The 26,251-nt window shown below is 46.1% G+C and overlaps 1 protein-coding gene across 1 annotated transcript in view; it reads right to left on the reverse strand.

Moving 5' to 3' along the window:
• LOC311148946 (solute carrier family 35 member F3-like) overlaps positions 1-26,251 on the reverse strand; it is a gene marked incomplete at both ends in the record, with an annotated part of 122,918 nt that overhangs the window by 28,172 nt on the left and 68,495 nt on the right. The gene's annotated exons all lie outside the window — the stretch shown is intronic.

The raw sequence follows: 26,251 nt of genomic DNA on the forward strand, positions 1-26,251 counted from the left end.
CTGAACGTACTCTAAGTTTATGTTTTTACATGAATTTAAATCAGTAACTCCCCTCAACGTACTCTAGGTATATATTTTTACATGAATTTAAATCAGTAACTCCCCTCTATGTTGATTAATTTACATGAATTTAAATCAGTAACTCCCCTCAACATACTCTACGTTTTTACTTGAATTGAAATCAGTAACTCCCATCAACGTACTCTAGGTTTATGTTTTTGTGACACTCTGGCTCCATGGACTTTGATTATTGAGCCAGGGTTGTTCATTTTCATTGTTTGGGTGTATTTCTATGTTGGGGATTCTAGTTGTTCATTTCTATGTTGGGTGATTGTGTTTGATTAGTCATATGACTCCCAATCGGAGGTAACGAGTGTCAGCTGTTCGGCTCGTTATCTCTGATTGGGAGCCATATTTAAACTGTGTGGTTTCTCCTTGGTTTGTGGGTTTTTGTTCCATGTTCCTGTACAGTATTTGTAACTGTGGACTTCACTAGTCGTCTTGGTTTATTGTTTTTGTCGTTCGTGTACTTTTCTCTAATAAAGTCATGTTCGTTCAACGCGCTGCGTTTTGGTCTCCTTCGCTCATTGACGACCGTTGACAGAAAAACCCACCATAAAAGGACCAAGCAGCGCGTCCAGGAGCAAAGGGTCTGGACATGGGAGGAACTGTTGGACGGTAAAGGGTCCTGGACTTGGGAGGAGATCCTGGATGGTATGGATCGCCGACCATGGAACGAGACGGTGGAGAGGCGACGGCGAGAGGAGCAACGGCATCGGCAGGGCCATCGTCGGAAGGACGGGAGGCAACCCCCAAAAATTTTTTTGGGGGGGCACATGGCTTGGGCGGCTGGGCAGCAGGAGGCTGCCACAGGGAGAAAAGGAGAGAAGGCTAACGGAGTACGGGAGCCATTGGCGAGTAGAGGGAGGGAAGTGTGTGTGGCACGGCGTGAAAGACTGATGTGTGTTGCCAGTCCGGTCCGGCCCGTTCCTGATCCTCGGTTGAGGCCAGTGGTGTGTGTTCCCGGTACGGACCGGCCTGTTCCTACTCCAAGCACCAGGTCCACGGTGTGCTACGCCAGCCCGGCCCGGCCTGTTCCGGCCACTCGCACCAGGGATGCGGTGCGCGTCGCCAGCCCAGCCCGGCCTGTTCCTGCTCCACGCACCAGGGATAGGGTGCGCTTCGCCAGCCCGGCCCGGCCTGTTCCGGCCACTCGCACCAGGGATACGGTGCGCGTCGCCAGCTCAGCCCGGCCTGTTCCTACTCCACGCACCAGGGATACGGTGCGCTTCGCCAGCCCGGCCCGGCCTGTTCCGGCCACTCGCACCAGGGATACGGTGCGCGTCGCCAGCCCAGCCCGGCCTGTTCCTACTCCACGCACCAGGGATACGGTGCGCTTCGCCAGCCCGGCCCGGCCTGTTCCGGCCTCTCGCACCAGAGATACGGTGCGCGTCGCCAGCCCAGCCCGGCCTGTTCCTGCTCTCCGCACTAGGCCTTATGTGCGTCCCCAGGGTCCAGCATGCCCTGTTGCTGCTCTCCGCACTAGGCCTTATGTGCGTCCCCAGGGCCGAGCATGCCCTGTTGCTGCTTCCCGCACTAGCCCTGAGATGCGTGTCCTCAGCCCGGTACCTCCAGTTCCGGCACCACGCATCAGGCCTACGGTGCGTCCCCAGGGCCAAGCATGCCCTGTTGCTTCTCCCCGCACTAGCCCTGAGATGCGTGTCCTCAGCCCGGTACCTCCAGTTCCGGCACCACGCATCAGGCCTACGGTGCGTCCCCAGGGCCAAGCATGCCCTGTTGCTTCTCCCCGCACTAGCCCTGAGATGCGTGTCCTCAGCCCGGTACCTCCAGTTCCGGCACCACGCACCAGGCCTACGGTGCGCCTCAGACGGCCAGAGTCTGCCGTCTGCCCAACGGGGCCTGAACTGTCCGTCTGCCCAACGCCGTCTGAACTGCCTGTCTGCCCAACGGCGCCTGAACTGTCCGTCTGCCCAACGCCGTCTGAACTGCCCGTCTGCCCAACGGCGCCTGAACTGCCCGTCTGCCCAACGCCGTCTGAACTGTCCGTCTGCCCAACGGGGCCTGAACTGTCCGTCTGCCCAACGCCGTCTGAACTGTCCGTCTGCCAAGCGCCGCAGGAACTGCCCGTCTGTACTGAGCCTGCAAAGCCGCCCGTCTGCCATGAGCCTTCAGAGCCGTCCGCCAGATCGGAGCCGCTAGAGCTCTCCGCCAGACAGGAGCAGCCAGAGCCTTCCGCCAGACAGGATCAGCCAGAGCCTTCCGCCAGACAGGAGCAGCCAGAGCCTTCCGCCAGACAGGATCAGCCAGAGCCTTCCGCCAGACAGGATCAGCCAGAGCCTTCCGCCAGACAGGATCAGCCAGAGCCTTCCGCCAGACAGGATCAGCCAGAGCCTTCCGCCAGACAGGATCAGCCAGAGCCTTCTGCCAGACAGGATCAGCCAGAGCCTTCCGCCAGCCAGGATCCGCCAGAGCCGTCCAGCCAGGATCCGCCAGAGCCAGCCAGCCAGGATCCGCCATTCAGTCCGGTGCTGCCCCTCAGGCCGGTGCTGCCCCTTAGTCAGGTACTGTCCCTTAGTCCGGTGCTGCCCCTTAGTCCGGTGCTGCCCCTTAGTCCGGTGCCGCCCCTTAATCCAGTGGGGTTTAGTTGGGGGGTGGTCAGGTGGAGGGGGCTACGGAAGCGGATAGTGACTAAGGTGGGGTGGGGACCACGACCTGGGCCAGAGCCGCCACCATGGACAGACGCCCACCCAGACCCTCCCCTAGACTGTATGCTGGTGCGCCCGGAGTGCGCACCTTTAGGGGGGGGTACTGTGACACTCTGGCTCCATGGACTTTGATTATTGAGCCAGGGTTGTTCATTTTCATTGTTTGGGTGTATTTCTATGTTGGGGATTCTAGTTGTTCATTTCTATGTTGGGTGATTGTGTTTGATTAGTCATATGACTCCCAATCGGAGGTAACGAGTGTCAGCTGTTCGGCTCGTTATCTCTGATTGGGAGCCATATTTAAACTGTGTGGTTTCTCCTTGGTTTGTGGGTTTTTGTTCCATGTTCCTGTACAGTATTTGTAACTGTGGACTTCACTAGTCGTCTTGGTTTATTGTTTTTGTCGTTCGTGTACTTTTCTCTAATAAAGTCATGTTCGTTCAACGCGCTGCGTTTTGGTCTCCTTCGCTCATTGACGACCGTGACAGTTTTTACATGAATTTAAATCATTAATTCCCCTCTAGGTTGATGTTTTTACATGAATTTAAATCAGTAACTCCCCTCTACGTACTCTAGGTTTACGTTTTTACATGAATTTAAGTCAGTAACTCCCCTCAACGTACTCTAGGTTGATGTTTTTGCAGTGTGTGTGGCAGTGTGTGTGGCAGTGTGTGTGGCAGTGTGTGTGGCAGTGTGTGTGGCAGTGTGTGTGGCAGTGTGTGTGTGGCAGTGTGTGTGTGGCAGTGTGTGTGGCAGTGTGTGTGGCAGTGTGTGTGGCAGTGTGTGTGGCAGTGTGTGTGGCAGTGTGTGTGGCAGTCAGTCTGCAGCCAAACAGAGGACAGGAGAGGGCAGGGGCTGATACCCAATCTGAGACGACTTCTACTCAGGAGTCTCTGCAACTTGACTTACAATGACACACACACACACACACACACACACACACACACACACACACTCACTCACACACACACACACACACACACACACACACACACAGACACACAGACACACACACACACACACACACACACCTCCTTCATGTCTCTTCCATCATTCCGTCTGTCTGGAACATGTCCGGACTGACTTTGTCTGACTGTGACTTTGAAGAAGTGATTCATGTTTTAGAGAAAACTTGTGTGCACACAAAACGTACTGTAGGTGCTTGAAAACACACAGATATTATTGGAGAGGGAAAGAGCCAGTAAATGTCTTTATACAAACATACTGTCTCTCTTTCTAGAGCCATATAAACATACAGTACCAGTCAAAGGTTTGGACACTCCTACTCATTCAAGGGTTTGGTTTTTCTTTATTTTTTACTATTTTCTACATTGTAGAATAATAGTGAAGACATCAAAACTATGAAATAACACATATGGAATCATGTAGTAAATAAAAAAGTGTTAAACAAATCAAAGCATATTTTATATTTAAGAATCTTCAAATAGCCACCCTTTGCCTTGATGACAGCTTTGCACACCCTTGGCATTCTCTCAACCAGCTTAACCTGGAATGCAAACAGTCTTGAAGGAGTTCCCACGTATGCTGAGCACTTGTTGGCTGCTTTCCTTTCACTCTGTGGTCCGACTCATCCCAAACCATGTCAATTGGGTTGAGGTCGGGGGATTGTGGAGGCCAGGTCATCTGATGCAGAACTCCATCACTCTCCTTCTTGGTAAAATAGCCCTTACACAGTCTGGAGGTCTGTTGGGTCATTGTCCTGTTTAAAAACAAATGATAGTCCCACTAAGCCCAAACCAGATGGGATGGCGTATCGCTGCAGAATGCTGTGGTAGCCATGCTGGTTAAGTGTGCCTTGAATTCTAAATAAATCAAAGACAGTGTCACCAGCAAAGCACCCCCACACCATAACACATCCTCCTCCATGCTTTACGGTGGGAAATACACATGCGGAGATCATCCGTTCACCCACACCGCATCTCACGAAGCCACGGCGATTGGAACCAAAAATCTCAAATTTGGACTTCAGACCAAAGGACAAATTTCCACCGGTCTAATGTCCATTGCTCATGTTTCTTGGCCCAAGCAGGTATCTTCTTCTTATTGGTATAATTTTTTAGTGGGTTCTTTGCAGCAATTCGACCATGAAGGCCTGATTCACACAGTCCCCTCTGAATGGCTGATGTTGAGATGTGTCTGTTCCTTGAACTCTGTGAAGCATTTATTTGCGTTGCAATTTCTGAGGCTGGTAACTCTACTGAACTTATCATCTGCAGCATAGTTAACTCTGGGTCTTCCATTCCTGTCGCGGTCCTCATGAGAGCCAGTTTCATCAAAACGCTTGATGGTTTTTGCAACTCCACTTGAATAAACTTTAAAATTTCTTGACATTTTCCATATTGACTGACCTTCATGTCTTAAAGTAATAATGGACTGTCGTTTCTCTTTGCTAATTTGAGCTGTTCTTGCCATTATATGGACTTGGTATTTTACCAAATAGGGCTATATTCTGTATACCCCTCCTACCTTGTCACAACACAACTGATTGGCTAAAAAGCATTAAGAAGGAAAGAAATTCCCCAAATTAACTTTTAAGAAGGCACACCTGTTAATTGAAATGCATTCCAGGTGACTACCTCATGAAGCTGGTTGAGAGAATGCCAAGAGTATGCAAAGCTGTCATCAAGGCAAAGGGTGGCTATTTGAAGAATCTCAAATCTCAAATATATTTTGATTTGTTTAACACTTATTTGGTTACTACATGATTCCATATGTGTTATTTCATAGTTTTGATGTCTTCACTTATATTCTACAATGTAGAAAATAGTAAAAATAAAGAAAAACCCTTGAATGAGTAGGAGTGTCCAAACCTTTGACTGGTACTGTACATTCTTCCATACATGAAAACAGATCCAGACCAACACTCACATAAACAACCTCTATAAATAACATAGCTATAGCATCACCAAAAGGGCAACAGCATCACCAAAAGGGCAACAGCATCACCAACAGGGCAACAGCATCACCAACAGGGAAACAGCATCACCAACAGGGCTATAGCATCACCAACAGGGCTATAGCATAACCAAAAGGGCAACAGCATCACCAACAGGGCAACAGCATCACCAAAAGGGCAACAGCATCACCAACAGGGCTATAGCATCACCAACAGGGCTATAGCATCACCAAAAGGGCAACAGCATCACCAACAGGGCAACAGTATCACCAAAAGGGCAACAGCATCACCAACAGGGCAAAAGCATCACCAACAAGGCTATAGCCTCACCAACAGGGCAACAGCATCACCAACAGGGCAACAGCATCACCAAAAGGGCAACAGCATCACCAACAGGGCTATAGCATCACCAACAAGGCAACAGCATCACCAACAGGGCAATATCATCACCAACAGGGCAACAGCATCACCAACAGGGCAATAGCATCACCAACAGGGCAACAGCATCACCAACAGGGCTATAGCATCACCAACAGGGCAACAGCATCACCAACAGGGCTATAGCATCACCAACAAGGCAACAGCATCACCAACAGGGCAACATCATCACCAAAAGGGCAACAGCATCACCAAAAGGGCAACAGCATCACCAACAGGGCAACAACATCACCAAAAGGGCAACAGCATCACCAACAGGGCAACAGCATCACCAACAAGGCTATAGCATCACCAACAGGGCAACAGCATCACCAAAAGGGCAACAGCATCACCAACAAGGCAACAGCATCACCAACAAGGCAACAGCATCACAAACAGGGCAACAGCATCACCAAAAGGGCAACAGCATCACCAACAGGGCAACAGCATCACCAACAGGGCAAAAGCATCACCAAAAGGGCAACAGCATCACCAACAGGGCTATAGCATCACCAACAGGGCAACAGCATCACCAACAGGGCTATAGCATCAACAACAAGGCAACAGCATCACCAACAGGGCAACAGCATCACCAAAAGGGCAACGGCATCACCAAAAGGGCAACAGCATCACCAACAGGGCAACAGCATCACCAAAAGGGCAACAGCATCACCAACAGGGCAACAGCATCACCAACAAGGCTATAGCATCACCGACAGGGCAACAGCATCACCAAAAGGGCAACAGCATCACCAACAAGGCAACAGCATCACCAACAAGGCAACAGCATCACCAACAGGGCAACAGCATCACCAAAAGGGCAACAGCATCACCAACAGGACAACAGCATCACCAACAGGGCAATAGCATCACCAACAGGGCAACAGCATCACCAACAAGGCTATAGCATCACCAACAGGGCAACAGCATCACCAACAGGGCTATAGCATCACCAAAAGGGCAACAGCATCACCAACAAGGCAACAGCATCACCAACAGGGCAACAGCATCACCAAAAGGGCAACAGCATCACCAACAGGGCTATAGCATCACCAACAGGGCAACAGCATCACCAACAGGGCTATAGCATCACCAACAAGGCAACAGCATCACCAACAGGGCAACAGCATCACCAAAAGGGCAACAGCATCACCAAAAGGGCAACATAATCACCAACAGGGCAACAGCATCACCAAATGGGCAACAGCATCACCAACAGGGCTATAGCATCACCAAAAGGGCAACAGCATCACCAAAAGGGCAACATCATCACCAACAGGGCAACAGCATCACCAACAAGGCTATAGCATCACCAACAGGGCAACAGCATCACCAACAGGGCAACAGCATCACCAACAGGGCAACAGCATCACCAACAGGGAAACAGCATCACCAACAAGGCTATAGCATCACCAACAGGGCAACAGCATCACCAACAAGGCTATAGCATCACTAACAGGGCAACAGCATCACCAACAGGGCAACAGCATCACCAACAGGGCAACAGCATCACCAACAGGGCAACAGCATCACCAACAAGGCTATAGCATCACCAAAAGGGCAACATCATCACCAACAGGGCAACAGCATCACCAGAAGGGCAACAGCATCACCAACAGGGCAACAGCATCACCGACAGGGCTATAGCATCACCAACAGGGCAACAGCATCACCAACAGGGCTATAGCATCACCAACAAGGCTATAGCATCACCATAAGGGCAACAGCATCACCAACAGGGCAACAGCATCACCAACAGGGCAACAGCATCACCAACAAGGCAACAACATCACCAACAGGGCAACAGCATCACCAACAGGGCAACAGCAAAACCAACAGGGCAACAGCATCACCAAAAGGGCAACAGCATCACCATCAGGGCAACAGCATCACCAACAAGGCTATAGCATCACCAACAGGGCAACAGCATCACCAACAAGGCTATAGCATCACCAACAGGGCAACAGCATCACCAACAGGGCAACAGCATCACCAACAAGGCAACAACATCACCAACAGGGCAACAGCATCACCAACAGGGCAACAGCATCACCAACAGGGCAACAGCATCACCAACAAGGCAACAACATCACCAACAGGGCAACAGCATCACCAACAGGGCAACAACATCACCAACAGGGCTAGATACAGTCTGTGGGTAACACACATCCAAAGTGAAAGATGTCCTCCACTTTAGACCTACTAATGTGCAGAGTCAAACACCCCACAAACACACAGACACACAGACACACACAGACACACAGACACACAGACACACACAGAAAGCACCCAGAATAATAACATCATAACAACGAACCCAAAGATAATAGAACAAGACAAGATCCCTTATGGTTCACCAAGTTACACTGTTTCATAACCCAAGCTATCGTCTATCTGCACGGAGCACCTGCCTTCTCTGTCTTTCTGTGTGGCCTTTTCTCCATCACATTAACATGAGGGATTTCCCTAATGGTGTTTTCACTCTAAAGATAATGACGTGGTTTGTGTGTGTGTGTGCGTGTGTCAGGGTGTGTGTGTGTGTGTGTGTGTGTGTGTGTGTGTATCTGTGTGTGTGTGCCACACGGAAGCTAAGGCCTACTCATCTCCAGTCGTTAGCTACAGAATATACTCCTCATGCAGAGTCTTGGAAACAAAATAACATTATATAACTTCTGTCAAGGCAGCTTGAAACCAGGATTTACCTTCTCACTAATGACATACACATTAGCTATTGACTAATGTCAAAACACCAACATTAGAAAGATACTGCAGTGCCAACATTAGATACTCTAGTCATGGACTAAAATGTAAATGTAAATGTACTGTAAATGTCTGTAACTCAATATTGAATCTGTATTCATGTGTGAAATAGCCAATTATTAAGAATGTCAGCTTGTTTCAATAGGCCTACACCAGTGGCGACCGGTGCTGTTTAAGATTAGGGAGGACCATTTTTTTAATGAGCATGGCCTTATTTCTTTTACAGCATGTTGGATGACTGTGATTCATATTCCATTCACCCAGTTCAATGTAACATTGATAGGTTTAGGCTACTACATGATACTCCCGTTTTCCCTATACACATCATGAGGTTGCTACAACCTAGCCTACTAATGAAAGTTTACAACATACAGTAGGTGTACTGGTTGAGAGACAAATTGGAGTAATCAAGGTGACAGACATTGACACATTCAATACTGCCTTGCACACTCTTGCCTGCAAGGTGTAATCATTAGTCCAAACAGTTGCATATAAGAGTTTCTATTGGACAAATTCAGGTAGGTTGATCCCTGTTTCGTCCCGTCAGTGGAATGAATTCCAGTAGGCTAATTCTATTCATATGTCTGAGACATTTTCATTTAAGAAGTGACTCTTTCCTTACTGTTCCACTCAGCATCTGAGTGTGTGTGTGAGAGAGAGAGAGAGAGAGAGAGAGAGAGAGAGAGAGAGAGAGAGAGAGAGAGAGAGAGAGAGAGAGAGAGAGAGAGAGAGAGAGAGGGAGAGAGAGAGAGAGTCTCTCTCTAAACAGCTTCATTTAGGAAGGGACTCTTTTCTTATTTGTAGTTCTGCAGCCTTTGACCTTGCTGCTTCATTACAACACAGATTAGAGTCTCTGATTGCTATCGACCCCAATGCCTGCAGAAGGCCAGCAACCCATTCTGTGTTTAGAGCTGCTACAGTCTTCTATTGAGACTTTGTGATGATGCACTTTAAATTCAATTGGCTTTAACTCATGCAGTAGGCAAGTCCTTGTTATATTAGTGAGGAGAGGCAGCCTATGCAAATTGCATTGTTTCATGAGCAATAAACCTGTTATCATGCTCTGATTCTAAATTCATCATCACTGCCTGACTGAAACGATACGGTTTAGATTACATGCTGAAGTAGATGAATGATTGAGGAATTGAAACTAATTCAATATTTGTTTGCCATTCCAACCATAAACATAAACGATTTTTGTGTGAGAGCTTTTGACTTGACAGAGACACTACACTAGATTTGGCATTGGGATGAAAGAACGTCTGGGCTGTCGGGATGAATCAGCTAAGGGAATGGGAACACACACAGACACACACACAGACACAGACACACACAGATGTTTATCGAATTGTTCCACACACAACACCGACGATGATGAGAGTCGTGTTTCTCCGTCTCTATTCTGAGCTGTGAGCGTCTCTTTGTCTTCATGCTGAAGGTCATCTCCACTCTGCTCAGTTTGTCCTTCCTGGGCCTCCATCCCTCTCACATCCTGTGGCCCTGGCCACTGACTCCTTACTGCAGACTATGTGTGTGTGTGTGTGTGTGTGTGTGTGTGTGTGTGTGTGTGTGTGTACGCGTGCGTGCATGTGTGTGTGAGCAGAACCCTGGCCATCAGTCCATACCGCAGCACTGTTTAATCTTCCAAACGCAGCTACGGGCCAAGCCGGCCAATCAACACCCTGGGAGAATCCGAGACAGAGACAGGGCTAAGCACTGTATTCACTGTCAGCCTGGCTGTATTTAATAGACTTTGTGGACAGTTAGTTACAGTGCTGTAGTGCTATGGTGACATTATGAACTATTGTGAGACTTTCAGTTTCAGGACGGTATTTATTTGGACCCAGTTACTGTGTCATGGTGATATTACTCATACTAACCATGGTGACAATCTCCCCATACAGTCTGTTCCAAAACCCACTCTAAGATACCACTTAGTATGAAGCGATGTATTAAGCACGCATTCTAAGTAGTACTTTCAGTGTCAGGCAGGCCGCCTTATTTTATTTGGACACAGTTACTGTCTAATGTTATGGTGACATTCTTTATATTACCATGGTGACAAATAGAATTAGAACATAAATATATCTCTATAGTGACATATCTTCCTCATACTGTAGCATCTTTTAATACGCATAAAAGCTTTTCTCATTCCGTACATGGAGCTCCTTTTTACTTCTGCGTTAATATTACATTAACAGGAATGCAAGCATGCATGCCACAACCTACTGTTTTTTTTTTCTTATTTCTTGTTTGTTTCACAAGAAAAAAATATGTTGCATATTCAAAGTGGTATGCATGTTGTGTAAATCAAATGATACAAACCCCCCAAAAATATATTTTAATTCCAGGTTGTAAGGCAACAAAATAGGAAAAATGCCAAGGGGGTGAATACTTTCGCAAGCCACTGTAACTACAGTAGTGGTCACAAACTGGTCGATCGTGATCGACTGGACGATCTCCAACGCATTCCTAGTCGATCACCAAACACTTCTGTAAAAAACCCAACGATAAAGCCTTGCGTTCCAATTTATTTTCATCCATTTCGACCTGTTGGTGGTAGGTGCACTTGATTCAGCAGCCCTAGCACCGGGAAGGCAAAGTGTTCCCATTTTGAACCATTTCATGTGTCTGAAGGTAGAACTCTGCCTACCCGGCAGGCCCAGAGAGCAAATCAAGCGCACCTATAGGAAAGCACAGTTTCCTCGAGCCACAGACTATAAAAAGAAGCCTTGAACGCAAAGCAAAACTTTTAAAACCATGACTAGAGAGAGACTGTCAACGAATACAGCAAAGAGCTGCTGTTTTTATGAGTAAGTTCATGTTTAAGTTATTCAGCACTGTCAACACTTTTATAAGCAATAAAATATGCATTCTCCCTACTTCCACTCACACTACAACCAGAACTGTAGTTGTAATGAATGAGTATAGCAAAGTGTTCCGATAAGCTTGCGTTGTTATTATTAGCGTCTTGGGTCTTTTTTAATATCAGTGAATATTTCACATTATCTGGGGATAGGAGTAACAACATGAATTGGTGCACGAGGCAGAAATAATGCAGTGTGACTTGAGTTTCGCCATCAGCTGGAAGACTGTATCCCCTTTTCTCAGCGGAGGGAGGGAGAGTGGAGGGACGGTGCGTTGGGTGAGAGGCAGCCTCACCGCTGCTCCCTCCCTCCCCTCAGACTGACCATCAGATGCAGGGCATCAATCCAGAAACAATAAAAAGTAATTATTATGCTCACTTAGCTTGCCTCACAAGTAATACAACAAATGATCTATTACCAGTGTGATCATATACCTACATTTTTCAAATATAATTTTCAAATGGTCTGAGAAGAACAACATTGGCAGGGCAATTCAAGCATAGTGATATAATGTATTGGGCATTTAGCCTACTGCACAAACCTCATTGCTACAGTACTGTAAGCATAGGCTTATGTATTTTTTTTTTTTATCTATGCAGTAGATCTCGGCCTGCATTTTGTCTCACAAAGTGATCTTGACTCAGAAGAGGTTGGTGACCACTAAACTACACGGTGTATGTGTGTGTGTGTGTGTGTGTGCGTGTGTGTGTGTGTGTGTGTGTGAATGGGGAAGGTAGAGTAGCTGTGTGAGATGAAGATTGTCCTCCACTAAATGACTGGGCCTTTTAAAGGTGGAGAGCAGGCTACACACTAATCACTGAATGATACAGCATGGGACACTTAGCTACATCACTGGCTACTTCAATTATCAAGGTCAGTGGAGGGATTCTGAAGAAATACTACTATAGTCAATGGCCAATCTCCTATTTGTTCACCAATCACTCATGTTAAATACAGTACTGATTAGAACAAAGGATGAGCCAAGTACTGAGGGAAGGTTTTTTCAATCTCTTCCCCATCTCTTTCTGTCCTCCCTCCCTCCCTCCTTCTCTCACTGTCCTCCTCCCCCCTTCTCTCACTGTCCTCCCTCTTTCTCTCACTGTCCTCCTCCCCCCTTCTCTCACTGTCCTCCTCCCTCCTTCTCTCTCTGTCCTCCTCCCCCTTCTCTCACTGTCCTCCTCCCTCCTTCTTTTACTGTCCTCCCTCCATCTCTCTCTGTCCTCCTCGCTCCTTCATCTCTCTCTGTCCTCTCTATACCTCCATCTCTCTCTGTCCTCTCTATACCTCCATCTCTCTCTGTCCTCCTCGCTCCCTCCATCTCTCTCTGTCCTCCTCACTCCCTCCATCTCTCTCTGTCCTCCTTCCTCCTTCTCTCACTGTCCTCCACCCTCCTTCTCTCTCTGTCCTCCACCCTCCTTCTCTCTCTGTCCTCACTCCCTCCATCTCTCTCTGTCCTTGCTCCCTCCATCTCTCTCTGTACTCCTCAATACCTCCATCTCTCTCTGTCCTCCTCGCTGCCTCCATCTCTCTCTGTCCTCCTCGCTCCCTTCATCTCTCTCTGTCCTCCTCCCTCCTTCTCTCACTGTCCTCCACCCTCCTTCTCTCTCTGTCCTCGCTCCCTCCACCTCTCTCTGTCCTCGCTCCCTCCATCTCTCTGTCCTCCTCGCTCCCTCCATCTTTCTCTGTCCTCCTCGCTCCCTCCATCTCTTTCTGTCCTCCTCGCTCCCTCCATCTCTCTCTGTCCTCCTCGCTCCCTCCATCTCTCTCTGTCCTCCTCGCTCCCTCCATCTCTCTCTGTCCTCCTCGCTCCCTCCATCTCTCTCTGTCCTCCTCGCTCCCTCCATCTCTCTCTGTCCTCCTCGCTCCCTCCATCTCTCTCTGTCCTCCTCGCTCCCTCAATCTCTCTCTGTCCTCCTCGCTCCCTCCATCTCTCTCTGTCCTCCTCGCTCCCTCCATCTCTCTCTGTCCTCCTCGCTCCCTCCATCTCTCTCTGTCCTCCTCCCTCCCTCCATCTCTCTCTGTCCTCCTCGCTCCCTCCATCTCTCTCTGTCCTCCTCGCTCCCTCCATCTCTCTCTGTCCTCCTCGCTCCCTCCATCTCTCTCTGTCCTCCTCGCTCCCTCCATCTCTCTCTGTCCTCCTCGCTCCCTCCATCTCTCTCTGTCCTCCTCACTCCCTCCATCTCTCTCTGTCCTCCTCGCTCCCTCCATCTCTCTCTGTCCTCCTCGATACCTCCCTGGGTTTCCTTATTCTTAGTCTCTTCCCCAGTTCCCTGCTCGGTGTGGTTCTCTCTCTCTGTCCTCTCCCTCCCTCTATTTTATCCCCAGCAGTAAGGCTCTGCTCTGCAGTGCAGATCTCTCCTGCTGATAGCTGCAAATCCCAAACCTGCCAGCAGAACCCTGTCCTCCCTCCCTCCCTCCCTGCCAGCAGAACCCTGTCCTCCCTCCCTCCCTGCCTGCAGAACCCTATCCTCCCTCCCTCTCTCCCAGCCGCACACAAGCCTAAGATCACCATGCGCAATGCCAAGCGTCTGCTGGAGTGGTGTAAAGCTTGCCGCCATTGGACTCTGGAGCAGTGGAAACATGTTCTCTGGAGTGATGAATCACGCTTCACCATCTGGCAGTCCAACGGACAAATCTGGGTTTTGCGGATGCCAGGAGAACGCTACCTGCCGAATGCATAGTGCCAACTGTAAAGTTTGGTGGAGGAGGAATAATGGCCTGGGGCTGTTTTTCATGGTTCGGGCTAGGCCCCTTAGTTACATTGAAGGGAAATCATAACTCTACAGCATACAATGACATTCTACACGATTCTGTTTGGGGAAGGCACTTTCCTGTTTCAGCATGACAATGCCCCTGTGCAGAAAGCAAGGTCCATACAGAAATGGTTTGTTGAGATCGGTGTGGAAGAACTTAACTGGCCTGCACAGAGCCCAGACCTTAACCCCATCGAACAGCTTTGAAATGAATTGGAACGCCGACTGCGAGCCAGGCCTAATCGCCCAACATCAGTGCCCGACCTCACTAATGCTCTTGTGGCTGAATGGAAGCAAGTCCTCCCAGCAATGTTCCAACATCTAGTGGAAAGCCTTCCCAGAAGAGTGGAGGCTGTTATAGCAGCAAAGGGGGGACCAACTCCATATTAATACCCATGATTTTGGAATGAGATATTCAACAAGCAGGTGTCCACATACTTCTGGTCATGTAGTGTCTCATCATTGGATCAGATCGGACAGAGACTGCAGTGGGACCTGCTCTACTCACCTCCAAGTCTGTCAGGGTGTGTGGGTCTGTGATGGAGGGTGAAGTCTATCAGGGTGTGGGGGTCTGTGTTGGAGGGTGAAGTGGGAGGCAGGCTGCTCTGCTCAGTTCTGCCTCAGTGATCCAGGGAGTAAACAGATCAATCCCCACCAACACTGGATGCAATAAACACAGTCTAGAAAAACGATTCACGTATCTAACCCTTCCTCCCTGGCCAACACAGTCTTCACCACAGATGACACCTCGTCCCTAACCCTTCCTCCCTGCCTGGCCAACACAGTCTTGACCACAGAGAAACCTTGTCTCCAACCCTTCATTCCTGCCTGGCCAACACTGTCTTGACCACAGAGAAACCTTGTTTTAACCCTCCCTGCCTGGCCAACACAGTCTTGACCACAGAGAAACCTTGTCTCCAACCCTTCCTCCCTGCCTGGCCAATACAGTCTTGACCACAGAGAAACCTTGTCTCCAACCCTTCCTCCCTCCTTGGCCAACACAGTCTTGACCACAGAGAAACCTTGTATCTAACCCTTCCTCCCTGCCTGGCCAACACAGTCTTCACCACAGAGAAACCTAGTCTCTAACCCTTCCTCCCTGCCTGGCCAACACAGTCTTGACCACAGAGAAACCTAGTCTCTAACCCTTCCTCCCTGCCTGGCCAACACAGTCTTCACCACAGAGAAACCTAGTCTCTAACCCTTCCTCCCTCCTTGGCCAACACAGTCTTCACCACAGAGAAACCTAGTCTCTAACCCTTCCTCCCTCCTTGGCCAACACAGTCTTCACCACAGAGAAACCTAGTCTCTAACCCTTCCTCCCTCCTTGGCCAACACAGTCTTCACCACAGAGAAACCTAGTCTCTAACCCTTCCTCCCTGGCCAACACAGTCTTCACCACGTGTCTAGCGCTGCCCTTGCCTGACTAGCTTCTGATGTTGTGTTGAATATTCATTGGCTGCACTGGTATACCAATCTGTCAATCACCAGTCTGTAGCAGGCACATTGAGCTTTTATCCAGAAATCTATGACAATAAAGAAAGTCAGAGTCAGGTATAGCCTGGTCCCAGATCTGTTGGCAAGAAAGCATAAACAGATCTTAGACCAGGCTACAGTGTATTTGTACTTATTATGGATCCCCATTAGTTCCTGCCAAGGCAGCAGCTACTCTTCCTGGGGTTTATTATGGATCCCCATTAGTTCCTACCAAGGCAGCAGCTACTCTTCCTGGGGTTTATTATGGATCCCCATTAGTTCCTGCCAAGGCAGCAGCTACTCTTCCTGGGGTTTATTATGGATCCCCATTAGTTCCTACCAAGGCAGCAGCTACTCTTCCTGGGGTTTATTATGGATCCCCATTAGTTCCTGCCAAGGCAGCAGCTACTCTTCCTGGGGTTTATTATGGATCCCCATTAGTTCCTACCAAGGCAGCAGCTACTCTTCCTGGGGTTTATTATGGATCCCCATTAGTTCCTACCAAGGCAGCAGCTACTCTTCCTGAGGTTTATTATGGATCCCCATTAGTTCCTGCCAAGGCAGCAGCTACTCTTCCTGGGGTTTATTATGGATCCCCATTAGTTCCTACCAAGGCAGCAGCTACTCTTCCTGGGGTTTATTATGGATCCCCATTAGTTCCTGCCAAGGCAGCAGCTACTCTTCCTGGGGTTTATTATGGATCCCCATTAGTTCCTGCCAAGGCAGCAGCTACTCTTCCTGGGGTTTATTATGGATCCCCATTAGTTCCTGCTGTTGGGTTCTATTTTTCTCATAATTGGATCTGTATGTGATGAATAGCTTAGAAGGAATGCATTAATGAGGAGCATAGGTTTGAACTGTACTGATATAAATTGTTTCACATAACAGGCTGTGATTCATGTAAGGAACGTTAGGGGTAGGACAGATAAGACTTGTATTTCTTACAGATACGAACACTCTCTCTTTGTTGTCTGTGAAACTGTCCTTGAACATGGGTACATGGAGTACAGATTGGAGGGGTGTCTTTTGGGTGCTGACTCCACAGGTTATTACGATAGCAACTTATGCCTGGGAACGGTGGAGCGCCAAGGGGTGGAGCGCCAAGGGGTGGGACTAACCCGTGCACCAACGGATTGGCTGAGTAAAGTCTAAACCACACTCAGTCCTTTACTCTGATTGGCCAACAGAAGAGGTGGGAACTCTCTGTCAGAGTATTTGAGAAAGAACCTGTAAACAATGTTTTAGTTCTCTGAGTGCCCTGCGTGGTATTTCAGTGGACCCGTATATACGAACCTTCATACTTATCATACATACATTTTGCATATAATAAATTAAGCTTGGATTGAAGATCTCATGATTCTTATTCCAATACCAGATTTGAATTACGCAATTTCTAACAATTGGTGACCTCCGACTGTGATCTGGTGGCGGAACTTCGCTGGAATTCATCCAGCCCATTGGACACCGCTGTCGTCGAACTGTGTGTTTCACAAAGTGCCCGGGCTTCTAAAAACACTGGTAAGCAGACACACATTGTTAAATAACTAAAGATCTGCATATTGGCTTTATCCAAATTAATTTTGTGAAACACCTGTTTGATGTAAGTGAACCCTATTGTACTATAAATAACAATTACAGTATACTATTTCGATTTCATAATATACTATGCAAATGTTTGATACTTGTGATGGTTAAACCCATGGGAGTGCAAACTATGACTAGAGGTTCATAGGTGGCACTTTAAAGCGAATAAACAGTGTGACCTATGGTTAGAGGGTGTGACTCCCATATGATGTATTTTAAATAAACAGTGTGACCTATGGTTAGAGGGTGTGACTCCCATAGGATGTATTTTAAATAAACAGTGTGACCTATGGTTAGAGGGTGTGACTCCCATAGGATGTATTTTAAATAAACAGTGTGACCTATGGTTAGAGGGTGTGACTCCCATAGGATGTATTTTAAATAAACAGTGTGACCTATGGTTAGAGGGTGTGACTCCCATAGGATGTATTTTAAATAAACAGTGTGACCTATGGTTAGAGGGTGTGACTCCCATAGGATGTATTTTAAATAAACGGTGTGACCTATGGTTAGAGGGTGTGACTCCCATAGGATGTATTTTAAATAAACAGTGTGACCTATGGTTAGAGGGTGTGACTCCCATAGGATGTATTTTAAATAAATGATGTGACCTATGGTTAGAGGGTGTGACTCCCATAGGATGTATTTTAAATAAATGGTGTGACCTATGGTTAGAGGGTGTGACTCCCATAGGATGTATTTTAAATAAATGGTGTGACCTATGGTTAGAGGGTGTGACTCCCATAGGAGGTGTTTTAAATAAGTAGTGAACTATGGTTAGAGGGTGTGACTCCCATAGAAGTTATTCTACACAAGTGGTGTGACAGTACGGTTTATGACTTAAAAATCATAGGAAGCATGATAAAAGGTTAGACAGTGTGAGTGTGGTCGTATGAATGAGAGTGTGAATGATAAACCAGTATACCTTGATAGAAAACTAATTGGGAATCAAAGACGTCTGTGCCTGTCCAAACTGTATAATTTGGGGATAACTGTTGGGTTTGTGGTTGCTTAAACCATATAACCCGTTAATAACAATTAGGAACATAAAGCTAAAGTGATGAATGACTAGTGTGACTGAACTGAAACGTTTGAGCTGATATGATTGAACTGTGGCGTTTGGTGTTAGACATAGCATAATACTGGTTTTAGGTGCTTGGGTTGAGGCTTTTTTGTTGATTATTTGATGTAGCGTTTGATGTTTGACCCTGCAAAATACTGGTTAAACAATTAGACTGAAATAATTTGGTTTATCGTTGAAATATAAATATGCACCAGCTTTGACTAATTAGGTGGGAGTGATTTGATTTAAATGGATGGACTAAAGTGCTTTGAATAACGGCAGAATATTGGGAACACTAAAACGAAAGCAGCTCTTCAAAGGAGCCTGCTCCCACCCGAGCACTGGAGAGAGAGTTGCGAGGGGAGGGGCTGGAGAGAGCGAAAGTGTGGCTTTTGGAGCCAGGAAAGACTGGAGTTTGCTGGGAACACCACGGGGTGATTATTTGAGAGGTGCATGTGTGTTTCTGACGAGGGATGAGATGGGTGAGAAAGTAGAGAATATTTACATTTGCATTTTTGGTGATTTGGCAGACGCTCTTGTCCATAGCGACTTGCAGGAGCGATTGGGGTTGAGTGCCTTGCTCGAGGGCACATCGGCAGATTTTTCGCCTGGTCGGCTCGGGGATTGGAACCGGCGACCTCTCGGTTGTTGGCGCGGCGCTATTGATCACTAAGCTGCCTGCCGCCCCATATGAGTTTAAGGTTGTGGCGTTGTTTGATCATGTGATAAGGTTTAATTGCTAATCGGACCATAACTAATGTGGTTATGGAAGTAATGTATAGGTAGGGGAGAGCCAATAGGGGCCTCCATTGAACTATTATGGTTTATTTGGCATTTCGGTGGCATGATGCGAAGTCAACGGCTGGTGTGGGTGGTGACCGGATGCTACTGAGTATTTAGTTTGGTAATGTTGAATGGACTATTTGTAGCGTGTTTTGGGGTTAAATAGAAAAACTAACTTATTCAATAGGGAATCAAAGGGAGAGAGAGTTTTTTGCTGAGGTGAAAGCTACTGCGATTTTCATTTGGTGACGTCACGTGCTCTATGAACTGGGAGTAGTTACTTTGAGAGCATCGCAGATGGTGTGGAGTGACTGGCGATGTCCCTGGTTCGAACACAGGTAGGGACAGTAGACAAAGCTTTCGCAGTGGGGCTATATACCTAGATTACTGTGTGGATTGAGAAATGTGAAAGGTTGAATTAGATAGCTTAAATAGAAGTATTCTAGAAAAGTCTATGAAAATATGTTATAAGGTTACCATGCGCTCTCCCCGAAGGAGCAAGGGGAGGGTGAGATGGTAGGAACATCATTAAATGTATGCTAATCAACGATAGCAAGTATTTGTTTTATTAATTAGGCCATAATCAGAGAGAACAGTTAAATAAATTGAATAGCGAACTGAAATGGTTTAGCGGGAAAATATAAATTTTTGGTACATTTTAGAACGATAATGTATTTTGGTTAAGTGGATGCAAGTGACATTGGCTGTTGTGATGGGGGAATAGCGCCAGCCTGTGGTGGGTTCTGGATTTGTTACATAAACTTATATTTTAAACTAAAGTGATGGAATAGGCTACAATTATAACATTATCAGAAAAAAGACACAATTTAATGTGAAATAGTTATTACAATTATTATCATTGATCCAGTAATGATATAAGGATAGTAGAGGAAGGCAGGGGATTTAATCTCATTTAGGGAAGTTATATTAGGAAGAAAATACCATTAAATGAGGGAACATTTGATGTAACCGTGATTGTATTGGCTAAAAACTCAAATATGACATTTACAGGGGGGACAGGAACAATAGAAGGGGAGACAGATTTTCCTAGGGGGTTGAACAAATAATTGATAATGGATCATTTGAGATGAGATCACATGTAGCTGAGTTAGGGTAATCAATTAAATAATAATTGTATACTCTAGGAATTTTGAGTGGTTTTATAGATTAGTTATGAGGAATTAGATTGATACAAACAATTATTGATGGGTTAAGACTGGGGATATCTGTATCATGTTTTGTGTGTACTCCCATCTTTAGATTATAACCAGGAGAAAGAGATTAGCTCATCTCGTTGGAATGTTGCCAAGGGCTAGGGGAGCAGTAGTGAAGTTAGGCAGTATTTAGGTCATAAAAGTGAGCTACCAAATTAAGGCCTGGCTATTTGTGGTTGTTGTTTTTCAAAATTGGGGTTTTCAAACAAAAAACAACACACCTAGTATGATGTTTATAAAGCCTTGTTGTTTCAATTTTGGGGGGGTTTCAGCAGGTCAAGGGTGATAGGTCTTAGAGGAGCACACAGTGAATTTTATGGAGTTTTTTAGCTTTTGGCTGAGTTTGGGGTATATATGATTTCTTATGAGAATGAATGTCATGAGGACTTAATAAACACTTGGGATAACTAACATTTATGAAATATTTAGAATAATGGTAATGTTTAGTATACTATGGGATTAAACAGTTCGTTAAATGATTTCAATTGCCTCTGAACTCTGTTTTAACATGGTGTTATTTTAAACATCCACACTAGTAAATTCTAAAGGCATGAGAGGAGGACTTTAAGATAGTTTATTTTACTAAGTTGAGGGTAATTTGTAATACTGTGCAAATTGTGAAGAAGATTATAGTTTGGTAATAATATATTTGATTTGAACCATTAAATAACAGAAGACAGAGTGGAGGGATGGCAATTGGATAATGAATTACCAATATTACCTAAGTGATTGTTTAGGTAGGTAAATAATATTAAAATTTAATAGACACATGGGCAAATCATGTGTCAAATGGGGGATGGATGGTATGGTAGGAGATGGTAGGATTAAATAATAAATGTATACGAAGGAGAGGACAAAATACTTAAAGAAAAAAAAAAAGATTAGAAATTGAGAGCTGAACATGTATGTGTGAAGATAGTTTATTAACCACACCCGTATGTCAGAGGTTTTGTGCCCCACAGGTGAACTAAAGGAGAAGGTGACCCACTCTATCTAACCAGGAGACTGAAGCAGGCCTGGCGGGAAGGGCCCTACCAAGTACTGCCTTTGCCAGCAGAATAGCTGAGAGATCCATCTGGGTGCATGTCACTCACTACAAAAAGGTAAACCCAGCTACACCTGACGAACAAACACAGAGTTAGGAGAAAGAACCGATCACCACTAGGGCTCGGGGGTTGGCTCCTTAACGAAGATTCCCTTACCCTGTCTGATCATCCCTGTGTGAGTTCGATAGAAGGTGAAGCAATGGGTTGGCCTCTGGCGTCTGACATGTTCTCAGGGCGAGGGTGGGGATTCACAGGTCTCCCGACGGTAGGTAGCTGTCTGATTGTGGGGGCAATATTCCTAACACACACGGACCCTCCTGTTTCAGCCAGAAGTGGTAGTTAACCTAACACAAGTTGAAAAGGCATAGAAGACAGCTAGACGTAGGGAAAGGGGAAATACTAGGGACTTTAGGGAAGGACATCACCATATGTATGTCACCATGTACATCCTGGGACTATGTAGTTGCTTATACCAAGCGGGGGGGGATATATCAATCTCCATACACAGTTTAGGGACAGGTGTAGTATTGTGAAAGTAGGGAATTATCAGAAATGGCAGTGCGACCCATATGAGGGTAGGTACTGTCTGAAAGTCTGAATTATGCTAAAACAGATTACAGACCTGACAAGTGAGATATCTTCTTCAACTGGGGCACCCTATAGAGTAAACCTCTCTGAGGGAGGTAGTGAGACAGTGCAAACTATAGACCTGAAGGAAGTAGTACAGATGGAGACGGAGTAAATAGATTTTAACCTGTGGTTGGAATGGATTCAGTATACGGTCTAAAGAGGACTGTTATGCCTGTAGGACAGCCAAACCAAGGTTAACAACTACTCCGTTCCCCTTGACAGGCTTTGACTCTCTGTCAGGTTTATCCTCCATGCAAGCCACCTGGGAATGTGGTGAAAGAGTCTTATGGTAACTTGCACTATCTGTTTCCCCCGATAACAAAGTCATCCCGACCTGGGTTGCCTCAGTTTGAAGTCACAGGGGATTCTTATTGTTTTTCTAGGACTAGTAAGATAGGATACAGGGTAGGGCATCTTAGCTCCTGCTTCCACACAGATAATGTCACAACTAAAATAGACCATGACTAATCTCTCCTCTTTGTTGCAGCCAGAGGATTTTAGGAACCAAAACCAGGCCCGTGCTGACATCTGATGATTGTGTGGTGATAACTGATTGTGAACTCACCTACATACGCAAACAATCAAACGTGTCAGAGACTGGTGAGTTGTCACATAGAAAGTAGGACCTCCTCCTGGGATCCTTTGATGAAAGGATATATATTGATGGGATAGCAGTACCCCGAGGGGTTCCAGAACAATTCAAAGCTAGGAATCAGATCGCAGCTGGGTTTGAATTAAGTATTTTCTGGTGGTCAACAATTAATAAAAATGTAGATTGGATAAATTATATTTAATATAACCAGCAAAAGATGTATTAACCACACTCGTGATGCAATAAAGGGATTAGCTGTGCAGACAGCGGCAACTAGCTTAATGACATGGCAGAATAAAATAGCTTTAGATATGCTTGTGGCTGAGCGGGACGGGGTTTGTGTTCTGTTTGGATATATGTGCTGTACTTTCATCTCCAACAACACAGCACCGGACGGGTCCGTGACCAAAGCGCTTCAGGGACTCACCACGCTGGCGAATGAACTGGCTGAGAACTCTGGTATTGATAGCTCCATAAACGGTTGGTTTGATAACATATTTGGTAAATGGAAAACTATTGTTGTAACTATTCTGGGTGAAGTTATAGCTTCTATGGGTATACTTGTTCTTTGTGGATGTTGTCTTATTTCCTGTGTCTGAGGGTTGGTGAGAAAAGGAGATGGAGAAGGTGGTTTCCAAACAGATGGTGAGATACGGCCCAATCCCGGACTCCGACCTAAGGAATGAAGGATATGACCTACCAGACTTGGAGGAGTGACACTCTAGAGGGTGTCTAAAGGGGGCCAAAATGTACTTCCCTGTTGGTGTTTTATGTTTTAATAATCTTATGTTTTGTGTTCTATTAATCCTGTGTTTTATGCTTTATTAATCAAGTTAACCATTGGGAATGTTTGTCTTTCCTTATGTGAAGGTTTGAAGTGCCTGGGTGACTTGTAGCCAACCGTTTGCAAGTTGGGTGTAGATGGAAGGACTGAAGGCCTTTTATAATCAAATAGTCTATTAATAAAAGTGTCATTCTTTTTGTTTGTATTGTATTTTAATGAGTGACACCCTAGAGGGTGTCAAAAGGGGGATTGTTGGGTTCTATTTTTCTCATAATTGGATCTGTATGTGATGAATAGCTTAGAAGGAATGCATTAATGAGGAGCATAGGTTTGAACTGTACTGATATAAATTGTTTCACATAACAGGCTGTGATTCATGTAAGGAACGTTAGGGGTAGGACAGATAAGACTTGTATTTCTTACAGATACGAACACTCTCTCTTTGTTGTCTGTGAAACTGTCCTTGAACATGGGTACATGGAGTACAGATTGGAGGGGTGTCTTTTGGGTGCTGACTCCACAGGTTATTACGATAGCAACTTATGCCTGGGAACGGTGGAGCGCCAAGGGGTGGAGCGCCAAGGGGTGGGACTAACCCGTGCACCAACGGATTGGCTGAGTAAAGTCTAAACCACACTCAGTCCTTTACTCTGATTGGCCAACAGAAGAGGTGGGAACTCTCTGTCAGAGTATTTGAGAAAGAACCTGTAAACAATGTTTTAGTTCTCTGAGTGCCCTGCGTGGTATTTCAGTGGACCCGTATATACGAACCTTCATACTTATCATACATACATTTTGCATATAATAAATTAAGCTTGGATTGAAGATCTCATGATTCTTATTCCAATACCAGATTTGAATTACGCAATTTCTAACACTGCCAAGGCAGCAGCTACTCTTCCTGGGGTTTATTATGGAACCCCATTAGTTCCTGCCAAGGCAGCAGCTACTCTTCCTGGGGTTTATTATGGATCCCCATTAGTTCCTGCCAAGGCAGCAGCTACTCTTCCTGGGGTTTATTATGGATCCCCATTAGTTCCTGCCAAGGCAGCAGCTACTCTTCCTGGGGTTTATTATGGATCCCCATTAGTTCCTGCCAAGGCAGCAGCTACTCTTCCTGGGGTTTATTATGGATCCCCATTAGTTCCTGCCAAGGCAGCAGCTACTCTTCCTGGGGTTTATTATGGATCCCCATTAGTTCCTGCCAAGGCAGCAGCTACTCTTCCTGAGGTTTATTATGGATCCCCATTAGTTCCTGCCAAGGCAGCAGCTACTCTTCCTGGGGTTTATTATGGATCCCCATTAGTTCCTGCCAAGGCAGCAGCTACTCTTCCTGGGGTTTATTATGGATCCCCATTAGTTCCTGCCAAGGCAGCAGCTACTCTTCCTGGGGTTTATTATGGATCCCCATTAGTTCCTGCCAAGGCAGCAGCTACTCTTCCTGGGGTTTATTATGGATCCCCATTAGTTCCTGCCAAGGCAGCAGCTACTCTTCCTGGGGTTTATTATGGATCCCCATTAGTTCCTGCCAAGGCAGCAGCTACTCTTCCTGGGGTTTATTATGGATCCCCATTAGTTCCTGCCAAGGCAGCAGCTACTCTTCCTGAGGTCCAGCAATATTAAGGCAGTTATTCATTTTTAAAAACATTACACAACATGTCACAACAGATTTCCCAGGATCTGTGACCAGGACAGGTAGATTGTTTACTATCCCACTGCCTGCCAGGCAGACCGTAACAGTCAGAGTAAGTGACAGCATCCAGCAGCCTGGGTTTGATCCTGAGGCTGGGCCTGGGTCGAGCCATCACTCAAAAGCCTATCAGAGTGCAGCAACAGACTATGCCCCACCCTACCCTACGCTGTCAGACAAAATAAAACCAGAGAGAGAAATACAACAACCCCCAGGCTGGACTCAGCTGTCAGTGGACCAGAGGGAGACAGAGAACAGACAGAGAAGATGTCTGTTATTGAACAGCCTCCCTCTCCCTCCCTCCCTCCTACCGTGTAGTTTACCAATAAAATGGTGTGATGGTGATATACTCGGAATACATATCCCAAAATAAATAAATGATCTCACTCCAATACATTTTCATAGAAAGTTAGCAAAAATAGATAAGATATTGCTACCATGGAAAGGTAAATACCTTTCTATTTGTGGAAAAATCATCCTGATTAACTCTTTAGTATTATCCCAGTTTACCTATTTGCTTATGGTCTTGCCTACGCAAAGCGAACAGTTTTTTAATTTATATGAGAAAAAAATATTCACTTTTTTTGGGAACGGCAAGCCAGACAAACTTAAACGGGCCTATTTATATAATGAATATGAATTCGGAGGACAGAAAGGATTAAATATTAAAGCATTAGACCTATCACTAAAAGCTTCAGTCATACAAAAGTTATACTTAAATCCGAACTGGTTCTCTAGCAAATTAGTAAGATTGTCTCACCCAATGTTCAAGAATGGCCTTTTCCCTTTATTCAGATAACAACCTCTCACTTTCAGTTACTTGAAAAGGAAATAATCTCCCAAATATCACTATTTCTAAAACAAGCCATAGAAAGTTGGTTGCAATTTCAATTTAATCCTCCAGAAATGACAGAACAAATAATGCAACAAATATTGTGGTTAAACTCAA

Source organism: Coregonus lavaretus, assembly GCF_964263955.1.
Source record: "Coregonus lavaretus genome assembly, chromosome: 1".
In the NCBI taxonomy this organism is placed as follows: domain Eukaryota; kingdom Metazoa; phylum Chordata; class Actinopteri; order Salmoniformes; family Salmonidae; genus Coregonus; species Coregonus lavaretus.